Source organism: Mustelus asterias, unplaced genomic scaffold (assembly GCF_964213995.1).
Source record: "Mustelus asterias unplaced genomic scaffold, sMusAst1.hap1.1 HAP1_SCAFFOLD_171, whole genome shotgun sequence".
NCBI classification, from domain to species: domain Eukaryota; kingdom Metazoa; phylum Chordata; class Chondrichthyes; order Carcharhiniformes; family Triakidae; genus Mustelus; species Mustelus asterias.
In genome coordinates this window covers 206,636-213,744 of record NW_027590177.1, presented here as the reverse complement: position 1 = coordinate 213,744, position 7,109 = coordinate 206,636, and the positions used below count along the sequence as shown (strand labels likewise).

The following is a 7,109-nucleotide window of genomic DNA, read 5'->3' as shown; positions in this document are numbered from 1 at the left end:
TCCCCGTGTCTGCGTGGGTTTCCTGCGGGTGCTCCAGTTTCCTCCCACAGTCCAAAGATGTGCGGGTTAGGTTGATTGGCTATGCTAAATTGACCCTTGTGTCAGGGGGATTAGCAGGGTAAATGTGTGGGGTTATGGGAATAGGGCCTGGGTGGGATGCTGTTTGGTACAGACTCGATGGGCAGAACGGCCTCTGTCTGTACTGCAGGGATCCTACGATCCTTTGTTTAATTGGAGACAAAACTGCACCCAGTGTTCAAGATGCAGTCTCAGCAACGCCCTGTATAACTAAAGCATAATATCTACTTCTCTGTTCAATTTCTCTCAGAATAAAGGATAGCATTCCATTTGTGAGAACTTTGATTTATTTGAACTAAGATTTATGGGGTTCTCTTGTTTACAATAACCTCCCTAATCGTAAATCACACCAGGTTCCAGTGACTTAACCATGTGGCTAGAAAGAATACTTTAAACGGTGATTCAGTAAGTTTATTAACCATTAAAAATGTAACAAGTCAAAGATAAAAAAGGAAAGTATCGATTAACAGTAAGAGGAGAAACTTTAGCTTTAACAATTGAACATATGAACTTATGAAATGTTATCGGGAGAAGCAGGAACATGGGGATGAGGAGCATATCAGCCATGATCGAATGACGGAGCAGACTCGATGGGCCAAATGGCCTAATTCTGCTCCTATATCTTATGAACAGACTTCTCTCTATCCTTCTCAGACCAGGACATGAAGTGATGGCTCCGAAAACATGGATAACTTGTAAAATCAACAGCTCCCAACACCTCTCTGTAGGGCACAGTGGTTTGCACTGCTGCCTCACAGCGCCGGGACCTGGGTTCGACTCCCGACTTGAATCACAGTATGCACATTCTCCCCGTGTCTGCGTGGGTTCCCTCCGGGTGCTCCGGTTTCCTCCCACAGCCCGAAAGACATGCTGGTTAGGTGCATTGGCCATGCTAAATTCTCCCTCCCCTCCGTGTACCCGAACAGGCACCTTCGTGTGGCGACTCGGGGATTTTCACAGTAACTTCATTGCAATGTTAACGTAAGCCGACTTGTGACACGAATAAATGAAGTTCCTGGGAAAATCCCCTAGTCACCGCACTCTGGCATCTGTTCGGGTGCACTGATGGAGAATTTAGCATGGTCAATGCACCTAACCAGCACATCTTTTGGACTGTGGGAGGAAACCAGAGCACCCGGAAGAAAACCAGGCAGACACGGGAACAACATGCAAAGTCCACAGAGTCTCCCAAGCCGGGAATCAAACCCAGGTCCCTGGCGCTGAGGCAGCAGTGCTAACCAGTGTGCCACCGGGCCACCCTTTTGTGTTCAAATTTACATTCTCGCCTTTCTAACATCTGTATTAATGAATCGTTTATTCTTTAATTGTCTCTCAATTCAGGCTGTCCATTTAACTAATCTCCTGCTTTACAATTTGGGAACTTCAGTCCACAAATAAGGTAGTCAAATGTATTGTTAAAAGCAGAATGTTATTTATATAAATAAATAACAAAGTTTAAAAATCATTGGCAAACTAAAGGAAACAGAGCATTGGAACCAGCCTGGACTTGCAGACTGAAACCCCGCCCAAAGCCTGCACATGCTCAGAAGGGAGAGAGGTTGTGAAGAACACTCTGTAACACTTCTCCCCCTAAATTTCAATCCCCCATCAGGACAGAAATACAACAAAGTAATGTCTTTAACAATACGGAAGTCTGTCAGGAGCTTTGTGGTTGCATTGCGACCTGTACAATACCACTGGTAAATCTTGTAATGGTGGATCTGGAATGGGAGGTGAAGAGGTAGTTTGAGAATCCGTACATGAACATTCCTCTTCCACTCCCACAGCAGAGTCAACTGGCAAAGCTGGAACCATTTCCTGGTGAACATCCACAGCAGCATGACCCTCTGCCATGTTCTCAGTAATGGTTGCTGACTCTGAAACTGTTCCTGACTCGGGGTCACACCGCAAGCGAATATGGTCTTGGTGTCTGCGAACAACTCTTCCGTTTTACAGTCTCACCACCCAAGATACTGGACCACTTTGGTTTAAAATTATTCCCGGTAACCATCTTTAGTTACTCCCAAAGTTTCTGATGTAAACCTGATCACCCGGTTTGAACTGCCTCTCTTTGGCGCGGTAGTCGTGTCCCTCCTTCTGCTTCTCTTGTTTCCTGCTCACTTTTGCTCTGAGATCTGGATGAAGCAGATCCAGATGAGAATTCAACCTTCTACCTAAAAATTCCACAGGAGAGAGTCCGGTTGTGGATTGTGGTGTGATGTGAAACTGGAACAAAAATCTTGAGAGCTTGTTCTTAAAGTATCGCCTGCCATTCTCTTCAATCCCTCCTTCAGAGTTTGAACAGCTTTTTCTGTGAGACCATTTGTACAGTAAGAAGTTTAACAACACCAGGTTAAAGTCCAACAGGTTTATTTGTTAGCAAATGCCACGAGCTAACAAATGCATTTGCGAACAAATAAACCTGTTGGACTTTAACCTGGTGTTGTTAAACTTCTTACTGTGTTTACCCCAGTCCAACGCCGGCATCTCCACATCATGAAGACCATTTGTAGCCAGATGAAACAGTGAAATGAAATAGAAATAGAAACCCTACAGTACAGAAAGAGGCCATTCGGCCCATCGAGTCTGCACCGACCACAATCCCACCCAGGGCCTACTCCCATATCCCTACATATTTACCCAACTAATCCCTTTAACCTATGCATCTCAGGACACTAAGGGGCAATTTTTAGCATGGCCAATCAACCTAACCCGCACATCTTTGGACTGTGGGAGGAAACCGGAACACCCGGAGGAAACCCACGCAGACATGAGGAGAATGTGCAAACTCCACACAGACAGTGACCCAAGCCAGGAATCGAACCCAGGTCCCTGGAGCTGTGAAGCAGCAGTGCTAACCACTGTGCTACCGTGCAGTACGCACACGGCGTAGACCATTCCTTTACAGGAATTCCTGAAACACCTCACTTGTTAACAGAGTGTCGTTATCTGAAACAAGCCAATCTGGTAACCCAGGGCTTGTGAAAATTTGACAGAGCTTCTCTATTGTCACAGGAGCTGGAATATTACTCTTGATCTGTGCTTCCAACCATTTTGAATGCACATTTACAACGACCAAACACATGTGATTCATGAAAGGCCCCCCAGAGGCCACATTTATTCTGGACCACGGCCTATCAGGCCACTCCCAAGGATGAAGTGGTAATGTACCCAGTGTGTCGTGCCTGATTCAATCGACAAACAGTTTATTGAGTTAGGCCAGCGGGGAGAAGCCACAGGGGCTGACCATGTGTAACTCCACCCAACAAAGAATATCATCAATTCTTATCCAGTTACTCAGCCCATCCCGGCTGGACACAATCCAATCAGAATGGTGATAGATTACATACATTATAGGCTCAATAAAATTAGTATCTGGGCATTATGGGGCTTTGTGATCATCTCATGGACAGGTGCCCCCATCATGATGCTTTCCAGACCCCCCTTGGGGGGGTCTTTCTTGGGCTTTCTTTGTCCATAGACTCCCTTAGTTAGAAATGGGGTGGATTAAAAGTTCTCAAATGGACGTCAGCACTCTTCCTTTGTTTTAACCTCATCACCACATGGTCTGGGAACATTTCTATTTAATACTCTCTCTTTTTAAACTCTTTTCTTTAGTATCCAATTCCAGAATTTTCCTTTTCTTTGTGTTACTTGCGTCAGGAATAAATTTTTGGACCTGACAGGAAGTTTAACCCAAGATCAATCCAACACAGGATTGGTCAGAATCATTTCACATGTGTCAAATTTTAAATAACCATTACAAATTAAAACTCTCATTCTCACATGGGTGAATTGTATCTGGATTAAAATTCCCACATGTTTAGTAAAATATCCTGGAATCCTGTCTCTGGCCAGTAAATATGGCTCCAGGTTCATAACTTCTGAACAAAAAAAGTTTCATTGATCACACTTCCTTTTTTAAAAATCTGTTTGATTTAAATCACAGACAGAAAACCTCAAAGCTTGAAGCGTTCAACCCACAAATATCATCCACACACAAACAGAGAAACTTAACATGTGCTTTACAACAACAATAACCAAAATTAATTACTTAAGCGCTCTTGTGATCCTGTTTTTAAACTTCCAAAAATGCCTTTAATTAAAGACTCAAGGTAAGGTTAATTCTCCAGAAAGATAAACCTTAACAAATGTAGCCCAAAACAATGATAAAACACATCGACAAACATCCACATAAAACAAACAAAACACACAGATTCTCACAGCTCGTAAATTTCAAACAATGAATCCTCAGCATTCTCTCTCGCAGCGATAGCTTCTTAAAGCGACAGAGCACTACAAGCTCACAACTCCTTGATTAAAATAAGATGCAAAATCCTTTATTATAACTTAACCTTTTTTAAGCCAACTTACAAGGACTGATTTTAGAGGCAACATCTTTGTTGATTTAAAATCCCAAACACGTTACACCCAAACACCGACAAAATCTTTGTTCTTTATCTGGGGATAAAATTCCCAGTTATTCCAAATTCCTCCAGGCTGTGCTTAATATTTCCGCATTTAATTTATTCCCAGAAATCCTCAATTATAAACTAAAATAGACACATGAGTTTCCGGGCAGTCACAGGAATGTGGTCAAGATAGTCCAGTCCCATAATGCCTCACATTCAATCTGCAGTCCTTCAATTATAACAGAATATGTGGCTGTATGTAGCTGCCTTGGCCATGGTCAACCCCAACTCCAAGGGTGCCTTCTTGAACTGCTGCAATACCTGAGGTGTACGTACACCCACAATGCTGTGAGGAAGGGACTTCCAGCTACATATTCCAGACTTTCACTAGACTGTAGGTGGATATCAGATTGATATATTCCATTATAGGGTCTGTTCTGTGCTGTACTGTTCTATGTTCTATGTTCTATAACATCTTTGTTGATTTAAAATCCCAAACACGTTACACCCAAACACCGGCAAACTCTTTGTTCTTTATCTGGGGATAAAATTCTCAGTTATTCCAAATTCCTCCTGGCTATGCTTAATATTTCCGCATTTAACTTATTCCCAGAAATCCTCAATTATAAACTAAAATAGACACATGAGTTTCCGGGCAGTCACAGGAATGTGGTCAAGATAGTCCAGTCCCACAATGCCTCACATTCAATCTGCAGTCATTCAATTATAACAGAATATGTTGCTGTATATAGCTGCCTTGGCCATGGTGAACCCCAAGGGTGCCTTCTTGAACTGCTGCAATGTCTGAGGTGTACGTACACCCACAGTGCTGTTAGGAAGGGACTTCCAGTTACTGAGAGAGACAAGAGATGAAATTGCTGGGCCTCTCACAAAAATCTTTGTTTCTTCATTGGACACAGGTGAGGTCCCAGAGGATTGGAGAATAGCAAATGTGGTCCCGTTATTTAAGAAGGGTAGCAAGGATAACCCGGGTAATTATAGGCCAGTGAGCTTGACGTCCGTGGTAGGGAAATTGTTGGCGAAGATTCTTAGAGATAGGATCTGTACACATTTAGAACTGAATAATCTCATTAGCGATAGACAACATGGTTTTGTGCGAGGGAGGTCATGCCTCACAAATTTGGTTGAGTTTTTTGAGGAGGTGACAAAAATGACTGACGAGGGAAGGGCCGTGGATGTCGTCTACATTGATTTTAGTAAAGCATTTGACAAGGTCCCTCATGGCAGGCTGGTGCAAAAGGTTAAATCTCACAGGATCAAAGGTGAGCTAGCTAGATGGGTACAGAACTGGTTTGGCCATAGAAGTCATGATGTGGAGATGCCGGCGTTGGACTGGGGTAAACACGGTAAGAAGTTTAACAACACCAGGTTAAAGTCCAACAGGTTTATTTGGTAGCAAAAGCCACACAAGCTTTCGGAGCTCTTAGCCCCTTCTTCAGGTGAGTGGGAATTCTGTTCACAAACAGAGCATATAAAGACACAGACTCAATTTACATGAATAATGGTTGGAATGCGAATACTTACAACTAATCAAGTCTTTAAGAAACGAAACAATGTGAGTGGAGAGAGCATCAAGACAGGCTAAAAAGATGTGTATTGTCTCCAGACAAGACAGCCAGTGAAACTCTGCAGGTCCACGCAACTGTGGGAGTTACAAATAGTGTGACATGAACCCAATATCCCGGTTGAGACCGTCCGCGTGTGTAGACGTTGTCTACCTGATACGCTGCAAGAAAGGATGTCCCGAGGCATGGTACATTGGGGAAACCATGCAGACGCTGCGACAACGGATGAATGAACACCGCTCGACAATCACCAGGCAAGACTGTTGTCTTCCTGTTGGGGAGCACTTCAGCGGTCACGGGCATTCGGCCTCTGATATTCGGGTAAGCGTTCTCCAAGGCGGCCTTCGCGACACACAACAGCGCAGAGTCGCTGAGCAGAAACTGATAGCCAAGTTCCGCACACACGAGGACGGCCTCAACCGGGATATTGGGTTCATGTCACACTATTTGTAACTCCCACAGTTGCGTGGACCTGCAGAGTTTCACTGGCTGTCTTGTCTGGAGACAATACACATCTTTTTAGCCTGTCTTGATGCTCTCTCCACTCACATTGTTTCGTTTCTTAAAGACTTGATTAGTTGTAAGTATTCGCATTCCAACCATTATTCAAGTAAATTGAGTCTGTGTCTTTATAAGCTCTGTTTGTGAACAGAATTCCCACTCACCTGAAGAAGGGGCTAAGAGCTCCGAAAGCTTGTGTGGCTTTTGCTCCCAAATAAACCTGTTGGACTTTAACCTGGTGTTGTTAAACTTCTTACTTGGCCATAGAAGACAGAGGGTAGCAGCGGAGGGGTCTTTTTCTGATTGGAGGTCTGTGACTAGTGGTGTTCCGCAGGGCTCTGTACTGGGACCTCTGCTGTTTGTGATATATATAAATGATTTGGAAGAAGATGTAGCTGGTCTGACTAGTAAGTTTGCGGATGACACAAAGATTGCTGGAGTTGCGGATAGTGATGAACATTGTCAGAGAATACAGCAGGATATAGATAGGCTGGAAAATTGGGCGGAGAAATGGCAGATGGAATTTAATCCA

The 7,109-nt window shown here is 43.7% G+C and overlaps 1 protein-coding gene across 1 annotated transcript in view; it reads right to left on the bottom strand.

Moving 5' to 3' along the window:
• LOC144485195 (uncharacterized) overlaps nucleotides 1–7,109 on the bottom strand; it is a 73,056-nt gene that overhangs the window by 29,380 nt on the left and 36,567 nt on the right. The window lies entirely within an intron of this gene.